The sequence below is a fragment of the Myotis yumanensis genome, unplaced genomic scaffold, assembly GCF_028538775.1.
Source record: "Myotis yumanensis isolate MYYU_CA2020_CCGP unplaced genomic scaffold, mMyoYum1.0.hap1 SCAF_1, whole genome shotgun sequence".
NCBI lineage: Eukaryota > Metazoa > Chordata > Mammalia > Chiroptera > Vespertilionidae > Myotis > Myotis yumanensis.
Window position 1 is genome coordinate 30,919,947 of NW_027223752.1, and position 12,150 is coordinate 30,932,096.

At 42.3% G+C, this 12,150-nt stretch overlaps 1 non-coding gene and 1 pseudogene across 1 annotated transcript; one reads left to right on the forward strand and one right to left on the reverse strand.

The window, feature by feature from the left end:
- The window catches only part of LOC139014636 (CBY1-interacting BAR domain-containing protein 1-like), a 40,042-nt pseudogene that overhangs the window by 18,526 nt on the left and 9,366 nt on the right, over nt 1-12,150 (reverse strand).
- LOC139001484 (U2 spliceosomal RNA) lies at nt 6,520-6,710 on the forward strand. The gene has a single exon (XR_011470051.1). It is a non-coding gene; the product is annotated as a U2 spliceosomal RNA (small nuclear RNA).

Genomic DNA, 12,150 nt, shown 5'->3' on the forward strand with positions numbered 1-12,150 from the left:
GGTGCTGTGGTGGGCTGAGCCATTGGAGAGATCTTCAGAACGAATAGGATCCATAGCAGTGCAATAGGCACAGAATATATGTTGTGACAAAATCCATTGGTCCCTTCATTAAACCAGCCTCTACAAAACACACTGAGGTTGTGCACGGCCAGTTTGGATGGCAGAGAATACTGAACTTGCATGAACATGAGATTGCTACAGAAATAGGCACTGAGGCAGGTTGATCTATCCATCACAAAGCATTTGTAGGTGCTGATTTTATTTTATTATTATTTCTTTTTTTTTAAAGATCAATGAAACCAAGAGCTGTTTTTAAAAATATATATTTTATTGATTTTTTACAGAGCGGAAGGGAGAGAGATAGATAGTTAGAAACATCGATGAGAGAGAAACATCGATCCAGCTGCCTCCTGCACACCTTCTACTGGGGATGTGCCCGCAACCAAGGTACATGCCCTTGACCGAAATCGAACCTGAGACTTTTCAGTCTGCAGGGTGACGCTCTATCCACTGAGCCAAACCGGTTAGGGTTATTATTCGTTCTTAAAATAGATTTTTACTGATTTCAGAGAGGAAGGGGGGAAGAGAGATAGAAACATCAATGATGAGAGAGAATCACTGATTGGCTGCCTCCCGCATGCCCCACACTGGGGATCGAGCCTACAAATCTGGGCATGTGCCCTTGACCAGAATCAAACCCGGGACACTTCAGTCCACAGGCTGACGCTCTATCCACTGAGCCAAAACAGCCAGGGCTGTAGGTACTGATTTTAGATGAGGATGTTTTTGTATAGATGGACTGAGATGTGCAGGCAGGTGAATGTTCTAGTCAAACCTCTTGGTGCAAAGTAGTAGAAATCCAGTCAGGCTAGCACTAGCCAAAGTAGAATTTAGCGCAGTGATGGCGAACCTTTTGAGCTCGGCGTGTCAGCATTTTGAAAAACCCTAACTTAACTCTGGTGCCGTGTCACATATAGAAATTTTTTGATATTTGCAACCGTAGTAAAACAAAGACTGCCGGGAGCCGGTCCATCCTTGCTGCTTGACACAGTTGCTGCAGAGAAGAAACATTTGCACAGCATATGTTTCAAGGGACCTGGCATATATGGCATACTGTTCTTAATATGTTTGCTCCCCTTCTTGGCGCTATGTGTTTTAACCAAGGTCACCTCTCCCCGAGAAAGGTTGTTTCCCCAGGTAGGAATTTTTTCCTGAAGTTAGGGAGGGAATAAAACCCCTTAACTAAGTGCCAGGTGGGTAGTTAATCACTTTAACTAAGAACAATCACTCTTAAGCTACATAATCTTTACTGCCTGGAATGGAGATAAGAAACGCCCTAACCTTTGGAATAGAAATTGACAGGATTAAAATCAACTGGTATAAATACAGATGTAACAAGACAACAAGACACAGAACCTAGGGACAGAACCTAGAGACAAAACCTAGACACGGAACCTAAAGACAGAACCTAGAGACAGAACCTGGCAACAGAACTTGGCTGGAGAACCTAGACAGAACATGGCAGGAGAACCTGGATAGAACCTGGCCGGAGAACCTTGCTACAGAACCTGGTGACTGAACCTGGCTGGAGAACCTGGAGAACCTGGCTGGAGAACCTGAACAGAACTTGGCTGGAGGTCCTAGCTAGAGATCCTGGCTAGGCTGCTGGCGGGAGAACCTTGCTATGCTGATCAACTGAACGCTGTCTCTGTGTCATTCCTTCATCGTCTACTCCGTCCACACCTTGGGGAACCCTTGGACCTGCTGGGGTTGGACCCCAGCAAAAGACATATTTTTGATATTTATTTTATTTATTTAAATGCCATTTAACAAAGAAAAATCAACCAAAAAAATGAGTTCGCGTGTCACCTCTGACACGCGTGTCATAGGTTCGCCATCACTGATTTAGTGGGAGGATTTTAGAAGATGTCCTTGTATCCAGGAGGAGGCTGCACTGGAGTTAGGAACCGCATGCCAGGAACCCAGGTGATTTTCTCTCTGCCGCTTAAGAGCTACATGAACTCTGACCTCTGCTCCTCTACACATCTGATTGTTCTCCCTGACACAAATCCCTGCAGCTTTGTGTCCACTCTGATGGGCAGTAAAATAAAATCTAAAAAGTCAAACAATGTTTTAGAAATGAGTAGATAGAACTAAAAAAAAAAAAAAAAACACAACAAAAAATGAAAGAAAAGACTTCAAGGACAATGAAAACAGATTCAGATCTTCTTGGCATCAATTGGTATCACCAGGGCATGAGAGGGAAGAAACATCCACGTCCCCCAATAATAATAACACGAGAGTGGAGGGAACCAGGACTGTCAGGCCAGCCTGCGTGAGGGACGGGACGGGAACCTGGGTGGAGCAGAAGGAGAAGAGGTTTTTTTAGTGTGTAAATATCAAAACCAGGTCTGTGTGCTTGAGAACTTGTTGATTTCTGCAGGACCATCCTGCTGACTCAGGTATAGGCAATGCTATCTAATAAAGAGGGAATATGCTAAATGACTGCCACGCCCTCACAAGGTGGCGGCACCCACAGCCACAAGATGGCAGCGCCCAATCCCCTCAGCCCCTCCTCATACAGCCGGAGTCCCCCAGTCCCCTCAGCCCCACAGGGGAGGCAGTTGGGGGCGATCATGCTGGCAGGGGAGCAGTTAGGCATCAATCAGGCCGGCAGGGCAGCGGTTAGGGGGCTATCAGGCTGGCAGGCAGGTGAGTGGTTAGAAGCCAGCAGTCCTGGATTGTGAGAGGGATGTCCGACTGCCAGCAGTTGGACATCTCCCGAGGGGTCCCAGATTGGAGAGGGTGCAGGCTGGGCTGAGGGACATCCACCCCGTGCATGAATTTCGTGCATCGGGCCTCTAGTATAGGTAATAAATTGAACATATCCTTGTAGCCTCACCTGTGCTACCTAGGGATAGCTGGCCTAGAAAAGGTAAAAAATGCCCTGTAAGAGCCCTAGCCGGTTTGGCTCAGTAGATAGAGTGTTGGCTTGTGGACCAAAGGGTCCTGACTTCGATTCCAGTCAAGTGCACATACCTTAGTTGCAGCTCCTCCCTGATCGGGGCCCTGGTCAGGGCTCGTGCAGGAGGCAACTAATCAATGTGTTTCTCTCACATCGATGTTTCTTTCTGTCTTTTCCTCTCTCTCTAAAAATCAATGGAAAAATATCTTTGGGTGAGAATTATCAACAACAAAAAATAATAAATTTAATAATTAAAAAAATACCCTGTAAGAATGAAAGTGAGATTTAGACCAAAACTCGTTAGGTAAGGCTGAGCGACGTAGACATCCATGTAATGGGAGTATTAGGGGCCTCTGGGTCAGAACCTGATGGGGTAAGGAGGCCACCAGCACAGGAGAAGAGTGTTAGCGGGGGCTGAGGTGGTTCAGTATAGGGGGTCAGAGCTGCAGTATGGTGAGGAGGGCTTATACACGGGGGAGGGATGCTAGTGATGTTAGTAACAGCAGGGTCAGCCCACTGGGGTATTGGAGCTGAGTGGGGTAAGGAGGATATCTCTTCAGCTGAAGGGTGGGCTGGGGAGTGTGTGAGGAGCACTGATAGGAGACTGGTTATGTAATGGGGCAGAGGTAGGAAGGTGGGGGAGGGTGACAGGTATTTGTTTGCTTGAGTTGCCATAACAAAATACTACAGACTGGGTAGTTTTAAACAACAGAAATTTATTGTCGCACAATTCTAGAGGCTGGACATCCAAGATCAAAGTGTAGAAATCATTGATTACATACTGATATAACTAAGTGAATACATAAATGAAGAGAGAAAGAAGTTTTTCTTACAGTAGAATGTCAATGATTAAATAGAAAAGGGATGGTGGAGTTAGAACCATCACTATTTGGCAGCAGGTATAGTAATAATTCAGCAAAGAAACATTAGTGGATGCGAAATTAGAGGGCAAATGTTTGATGAGATAATTTCTCAGTATCTCCTAAAAATACTTATTAACTTTACTAGAGGTCTGATGTACAAAATTCATGCAAGGGTCTTGGCTCCCACTGCCGCGGCAGCTGCCTCTGCCTCTGCCCCTGCCCTCCATGGCTTTGTCCGGAAGGAAGGACGTCCGTAAAGATGTCCAGTCTAATTAGCATATTACGTTTTCATTATTATAGATAGTGGACCAACCTGGCAGATATCACCTTAATCAAGTGACCAAAGTTAATATCAATTATAACACAAATCTAGACTGGGTACCATCTGATAGGATACAATGAGAAGAACACAGCATCACTTTTGTAGTATCCCTGTGAAAAACACATAACCAGAATCTAACCCAAGGAACATCAGACAAACTGGTATTGAGGGACATTCTACAAAATAACTGTCCTGTAATCTTCAAAAGTTTCACAGTCACGAAAGACAGGGGAAGTCTGAGGAGCAATTCCAGACTGAAGGAGACTAAAGAGACGTGACAATTTAATGCAGCATGTCATTTAAATCAGGTCTTCTAATTTTCCGGAGGATATTATTGAAACAATAGGCAAAACTTGAGTGGTCTGTAGATTAGATGGTGATAATGTATAACATTAATTTCCTGATCTTGATGCTTCTATTGGGTTATGTAGGAGAATATCCTTGCTGGTAAGAATAATATATTAAAACTAGAGGCCCGGTGCACAGATTCATGCCCAGCGTCTGGTGCCTGAAGGTCGGCTGAGTGGCACTCCTGCTGTGGGAGCTCACTAACCACCAGGGGGCAGCTCCTGCATTGAGCGTCTGCATGCTGGTGGTCAGTGTGCATCATAGCGACTGGTCAAATGGTCAACGGGTTGACCGGTCGACCGGTTGCTTAGGGTTTTATATATATAGATGTTTGAGCATGATGGGGCATCATGTTGGTCACTTATTTCCAAATGGTTCAGAAAACAAGAGGTTCTTTGTTCCAGTCTTGCAAATTTTTTTATGCTTAAAATCATGTCTGTTACAAAATAATCTAGACCAAAAATGAAAGTAAAATATTGTATTGGAAAACATAAACTGAGAGTTTACTATCAGCAGATTAACTAAAGGAAATTCTAAAGCACAATTTTTTTTGCTAGGTAGAATGACAATGACCTCAGAGAAGATTAGAAATAAAGGAAGGAATAAAGAACAAAGAAAGGGGTAAATACATGGGTACTCTAGAAGTCCTTGACTGTAGAGATTTAAAATAAAATACATGTCTGCCCTAACCGGTTTGGCTCAGTGGATAGAGCGTCGGCCTGCGGACTGAAGGGTTCCAGGTTCGATTCCGGTCAAGGGCATGTACCTTGGTTGCAGGCGCATCCCCAGTGGGGAGTGTGCAGGAGGCAGCTGATCGATGTTTCTCTCTCATCGATGTTTCTAATTCTCTATCCTTCTCCCTTCCTCTCTGTAAAAATTCAATAAAAATATATTAAAAAAATACATGTCAATAATAACATAAGTTAGGAGAAGGATATGTGGAATTAAATGCTATAAAATGTCTTGAATTTTCTAAGAAAAATGTAGATACACTGCCCTAGCTGGATTGGCTCAGTAGATAAAGCGTTAGCCTGCAGACTAAAGGGTTCCGGGTTCGATTCTGTTCAAGAGCACATGCCAGGGCTGCAGACTCAGTCCTCAGTGGGGGACATGTAGGAGGCAGCTGATCAATGATTCTCTTTCATCACTGATGTTTCTCATTGATGTTTCTATCTCTCCCTTCCTTTCTGAAGTCAATAAAAAAAATATGTTTTTTAAAAATGTAGATACACTGATTATATTTGATTTAGATAAACCAAGGATGCATATTCTAATTTTTAATATACACATTGAAATTTAAAAAAGAAAAAGAATATATAACTGCAAAAAGTGTAAAATATAAAATAATAAAAAATGCTCAGTCAATCCAAAAGAAGTCAGAAAGGTGAGAAAAGAGAACATAAAATATCTGGAACAAGAAGAAAGCACATAGCAATATAATAGATTTTAATCTGAATATATCAGAATTTACATCAACTGTATGTAGACTAAGTGCTTCAGTTAAAAGACAAAGAGTATCGGACTGAATAAAAAACAAAACAAAACAAACCCTGCAATTTACAAGAGACACATCTAAAACGTAAGGATATAAAACATTTGAGAGTTAAGGGGAAGTAAAAATACACCATGTTAACTAGAAAAGAGCTGTGTGGCTGTGCTAGTATTAAGCAACACAGATTTTAAGGTAAAAAGCATAACTAGAAATAAAATAGTCACTTCATAATGATTACAGGTTCAATTTACTAGGGTATGATGATAAATCTACCTTTGAATGCAGCTAATAATTATGGCTTAAAACATATAAAACAAAAATTGACAGGACCACAATGAGAAACTGAAAAATCCATAATAATGGGCTATTTTAACATGTCTTTCAGTAACTGACAGGACAAGCAGACAAAGATCAGGAAGCACATTGAAGATTTGAACAACATGATAAGCAAGCTTAATTTAAGGGACATAACCAGTTTATGCAACACTCCAATAACTGTAGAATGCATATTATTTCAACCAAGTAATTTATCACTTCTTGGCCTTGTGGCTAAGATCAAGTGTAGTATCTGTTTTTATCAGTTTAATATCTGATATGTCCTGTATCCGAGGACAATATATTAAATGGATTTTTGAAATTAAGAGATGGAATAGGAACTTGCTCTATCCACTCCACTCATCGTCCTGGTATTAGAGTACTTCTAGGAATGATGTGCGCGCGCACACCACACACACACACACACACACACACACACCCGACCAAGTAATATTTATAAAACCTGAATATATATACTGGACTATAAAGGAATTCTTGATACATTTTAAATGATTGAAATAATAGAATGTGTGTTTTATGACCACGATGCAACTATGTCAGAAACCAATAACAAAGCAATAACTAGAAAGTAAATCCCCTTGTGTATGCACATTGTATTAGTCAGCTTTAGTTAGGTTATCATGCAAACAATCTCAGACACCCCTTGACTTGCAACATCGACCAGCTGCCTCCTGCACATCTCCTACTGGGGATGTGCCCGCAACCAACGTACGTGCCCTTGACCGGAATAGAACCTGGTACCTTTCAGTCCGCAGGCCGACGCTCTATCCACTGAGCCAAATCGGTTTCAGCGAAAACATTTTTAAATTATATTACAAATGGTACCATAAACAAAATTCATGGGCAAATGATAGATAGTACTTGTAATATAGATTGTAGTCCAAGAGTTAATTTCTATAAAGTAAATTTTAGAAATTTCAGCACCTATACATTGACAAGAAAAATACTAGATAATAATGCAATAGAAAAATGGGCAACAGATACGAAGAGAAAATTCACAGAAGAACAAGCCCAAATATCCGACTGCCATATAAAAAGATGCCCAAATTTCTTGTTGGTTAGGACAAGGCCATTGGCAGTCCTTCCCGTGAACTAGAAAAAGTTGGGGCCTTTTCTCTGTACTGAACAGAGTCAGGGTGCCAGGTTTTGCAAGCCATTTGTGGGCTACATTTCAACCCCATAAACTGCACAATGCATGCAATGGTCCAGACTCAGAGAAATGCAAATTAATTATGAAAGATTGCTTTATATCCACCACACTGGCAAAAACTTAAAAAGAGCTATAAACCTGTTGCCAGGAGGGATATGGGGGAATGTGTGCTCTCATACATTGGAGTTGTAAAGCGTTCCAGCCTTTTAGGAAGGCAATCTGGCAATATCTATTAAAATTAAAAATACATATTCCACTTCACCCCAGAATCCTACTCCTCGGAATCTATTCCATAAAAATAAAAGTGCTGATTTGTACGGACATGTGTGCGAGCGCGTTTATTGCAGCACTGTTTGTGGCTGCCAAGAACTGGAAACATGGTGAATGGCCATTAATCAGGGAATGGCTGAAAAATTAAAATATATTACCCCATAGAATATCACATGGCCATTAAATGGGATGAATTATAGCCTTACCAGATGTCTGAGAGAGATTTCCATAAGTTACCGGTGAGAAAAGCAAGATGCAAAATGAGCTTAATATGATTCTATTATTATTTAAAAAAGAATCAAAAAAATCTTCGTGTGTGTGTGTGTGTGTGTGTGTGTGTGTGTGTGTGTGTGGTAATGAAGGGAAGTGTATGTGGCCACACCCTAGGTTGTTAATTGTAGAGGAAAGTTGTCCACAATAAAAACAGTATGATACAATCCCATTTATGTAAAACTGTATGAATGTCTGGTGTCTGTGCATAGATGTGTGAGCACATACATAATTGTGTACAGGCCCTGGCCTGTGTAGCTCAGTGGGTTGGGCACCGTCCTGTGCACTGAAAGGTTGTTGGTTGGATTCCCAGTCAGGGCACATGCCTGGGTTGTAGGCTCCATCCCCAATAGGGGGTGTGCAGGAGGCAGCTGATCGATGTCTCGCTCTCACATGGATGTTTCTCTCTCTCTAAAAATAAAAATGGATAATAATAATAATAATAATAATAAAGAAATGCATGCAAGGAAGCTCCCTTCAGCGTTACTGATTCGGATGGTGAGATTTCAGGGGATTTTTATTTTCATGGTTGTTTCTTTATATGTTGCTCCCACTCTTTATAATGGACATGTGTTATTTTTATATCCAGGAACAAGATGAAGTTATCTTCATCTCAATAATAAAATAACAACAAAAAAACAAATATACCCCAAACTCAAAGTACTAATACGACTCAGTAACACCCACATTCTTATTTATAGTGGGCTTGAGGGGACTCCGCTTGAAAAAGGGATGGAAAAGAATGAACAAAGCAAATGCCTATTGCTCTGAAGTATTACCTCCATCACAAATTATGGGGCAGTGGGGAAAATGTTTAAAGCCACACACATATTTGTTACAGCACATCCTTTTGATGGTTTCACTGTGTCAGCAGAATTATTTGCTGCTTTTTGCAAACTTCTAAAAACTTTTAGTAGAAGTTTGGTATTTATTTTTTCTTTATGGGAGGACTTTGAGACGAGAGGGAGAGAGGTACTACACGTTAAAGGTAGGGAGACCTCTCCAGCAGCTGGGGGCACTGGCTGAGTGTTGCCTGCTGCTTTGAAGATGTAGGTTTTGTCTCTTTGAAAGAGGTTTCCTTCCTGCTTTTCAGATAGCTAATAAAAGTAGCATTACGTGAGATTACAAACCCAGCATTGCAAAGGTTAGATTGAAGAGTGAAATTTATTCTTGTGTTTTGGACTTGAGAGAAGAGTTGCTTGGATGGGGGGTTTAGAGATGGGGAAGCTTGTTGATCTAGTTTTAAGTCGAGGCTACCAATTAGGAGGGATTTGCTTTTACTCAGTTGTCCTTTTACAAACCGAAGAAAGAAGGGAAATCTTTTCTCCCTGTACATGGAGGGTCCCGAGAGTGTGCTTAAGGAGCTGTTGAGAGGTTTAAATGGACTCGTAGGGATAAAGAGCTTCAGAATGGTGCCTGATTTGGGGAAGCACTATGTAAGTGTTGTTATTATTAATCTTTTTCCATTGGTTAAGCTCAGTTGTCTGCTTGCACAGGATGCACTTATTTGGGGGAGAAATGGCCTCTACCATAGACTATTGATGTAGTTTGGATTCTGAGATACTGTCTGAATTACTTGGCTCATGATACTTCACCCAACACCGTGGACTTGAGGGCACTAAATTCTATTTGATGGCAAATTAAATCAATGGTTACATATAGTCACTTCATAATGAGACGTAGGGACTTAATAGGCTATGAAGAATACTTTTGATTTTCTTTAACTAATTGTGTTTATCAACAAAAATCAGCTCCTGATTCTCTGTTTGGGATAGAAAACACAGAATACCTAGTGTTTTTTTTTTGTTAAGGATGTCTTTTTCTAATAATTAAAAAAAGAACCTGTGAAAACATCAGTGATGAGGGTGAATGTAAGGGGTTTTGCTTCCGGGTTTGGTGTTCTGCTTCATCCTGTTGTAATGTCCCACCACCTATCTGACCTTGACTGTTTGAGGATGCCATCACGAACTCTCTGTACCTCCTTCACTCTCCCTTGAGCTCTGCATAAGCTATTTTGACCCACACACTGGGAGAGCGCCCTGGGTGTTAGAAAGTCAGGAGCCCTGAAAAGAAGGCGGGAGAGAAGGCCTCATTCCTCTGCCTTCGCTGTGAGTCAGAAAAAGAAACCCCCTGCAGGGCTCCCAGATTTTAAAAGCACCTTGGCGCGTGGAAGGACAATTGTGTGAGTGCAGAGCAAACTGGAGAGGACGCTGCCCTTCTCCCATGTCATGTGGTCCTTACTTAATATAGAAACCAGGTAACTGTGGCAGCCAGTTGGTGGCCTGAATGTTTCCTCCCAGTGCTAACCTTCCTGCCTGACTTTCCAAGTGTGGAGTGAGCTCCTGTTTTGGTACCGTCTCCCAAAGAGCTTTGTCTGGGGCGGGGGGGGGGGGGGGGGGGGGGGGGGGCTCGGCAGATTTGTACTCTTTTCTCAGCAGAACCATGTGCCCTTGCTTGTATTTAAGGCCTCTATCCGGTCTCCCTTTGTGCTCTTGGTCCTGGAAGGAGACTGGGAATGATAATTTGAGTTTTCACCGTCTGTGAGCTGGGCACCTTTCTCCAGTGTCTGAGGAATAAATCTGTCTGTGACATCGAGGCCAAATAAACAGTCATCCGAAGCAGCATCAACCATCAGGAGGTATGATCTTTGAGGGTTTCCCAAAAGGGGGGGCATCTCAGATCATTCTGCTGGATGTTCGATTCCAGGGAACTGACCATTCAGGGGACATAAATGTAGGTTGTAGATACAACATAGCATTGACGTAGGAAAAATCAGAAGGTGTAGATTTCACAAGCCATGGAAGTAGCGTGGTGCGGGTCATGCATTCAGACCGAAGTGGCTTAGGGTGTGTCTCTCCACGTTCTCAAAGCAGGGAGAATGCAAGTCCCAACACACTGCTGGCTATCCCAGCAATCCAGGCACTCATATCAAAGTGGACCGTGGCATGCCGGGCTTGGCTTTTTATTTTTTTAAATCTTCTTAAGACTTGCAGGCCTTCTGGGCAAAACTGGAATAGCCAAGGAATACCTACTCCATATATCGTTGAATCCACTGAATATAAGTTTCTGGCAACAAAAGAAACTGGACTGGCAAGCAATTTGTGGTAAGCCCCTGAGGTTAATCTTTTCTTCTACTCTTAGTGAATAACAGATCTGATGCCAAAACTGCTTTGGCTATGGAAGTGGGCTACCTACCACCCCCGCCCACCCCACCCCACCCCCGCCCCCCGCGCGCCGCCGCCCGAGTCAGCATGGGTGATAGATCAATCAAGTATGTTTTACTGCTTTAACAGTATGTGGGATCATGGGTAATCTTTTCTCAGAGGCCAGCCATGTTCTCCACTCCCTCTAGCTTTGCAGGTGGGTTCGCCAAAGCTCGGAGAGGAAAAGATGACTTGCTTTTATGACATATACATTTTGTTGACCCAGAGGAGTATTCTTTAATTTCGACATTACCCAGCCATGGTTCTTACCACCTGTATCACTCGGAAAGTATCCTAAAGTCTGAACAATCAAGTTTTCTATTGATTCATTGGTTTGACAGGTGTGATGATGTTCATGACACGTCAATGCCCTGATGTGGCATGAATCCAGGATTGTTTGCCAAGGACCTAATGCCGTTCACTCATTCAACGCTCATCCTGTGAATATCTATTACGTTCTAGAACGTCATAACAAAAGGACTCATTCGTATCATATTGATACTTCTTCAACTTTTTCCTGTTTTTGAGCAGAAAAAATTGCTGGGTTGGTCAGTTTCTTCCAGGACTGGAACCTTGCAAAAGTTCTGCAACTTTGCGTCTTTGAAAGGATGTTTTCCTCACTAATTGACACTAGAGGGCGCTCAATTGCCAGTAACAGATTTGGGCAATTGGACATCAAGCACTATTTCAAGACTGGTTTTACTCTTTTTAGTAAAAATACAGTTGCACCCCTCCATCCTCCTCCTAGTGAGGTACCAAAAGAGGAGACACTCTAGCCTGGACTGGAGTAGAGGTTGGTTTCCATGAAGGCTTTCTCCCCTAGAACCCAGGCTTTTGAAATATCCATGTTAACAGTGAGTAACAGTAACTTGCCAGTAACCGTGCATCCTGGAAATAACATTTAGTTGCATCCTATAGTCATCCAACATAT